Source organism: Kryptolebias marmoratus, linkage group LG11 (assembly GCF_001649575.2).
Source record: "Kryptolebias marmoratus isolate JLee-2015 linkage group LG11, ASM164957v2, whole genome shotgun sequence".
NCBI lineage: Eukaryota > Metazoa > Chordata > Actinopteri > Cyprinodontiformes > Rivulidae > Kryptolebias > Kryptolebias marmoratus.
In genome coordinates, this window is record NC_051440.1 from 26,431,948 (window position 1) to 26,432,438 (window position 491).

Here is a 491-nt window from a genome sequence, read left to right on the forward strand (position 1 = left end):
CGCTCAGCTCCAGCCTCCACCTCCCCCAGTCATGCTGACTTTTCCAGCCCTCCTCCTTCTCCTTCTTTCTCCTCCTCCCTCCATCATCCCTCGCTTTCTTGCAGGTCATGGGAGATAAATATCGCCGGCAATAAAAGGCCCGCATCATGAATAATAAAACAGCCGTAATCTCCACCAATGATTTATACATCTGATGGTCTCACACACACACACACACACACACATTCAGGCGGGGAGTCGCACTTCGTTAAATTGAGATAAATGGTGATGCAGAATGTGGGACTGGTGTTGGACACGCAGCCACCGGCCTCAGACAAACACCAGCCGAACGTGCTGAAGGAGACATCCGCGCTGAAAATATGGATCTGTTCAAAAACACAAAAAACAGATAACCTGACCCCTCCCAACACCACCTCACCCCACCTAACACCACCTCACCCTGCCTCACCCCACCTAACACCACCTCACCCTGCCTCACCCCGACTCACACT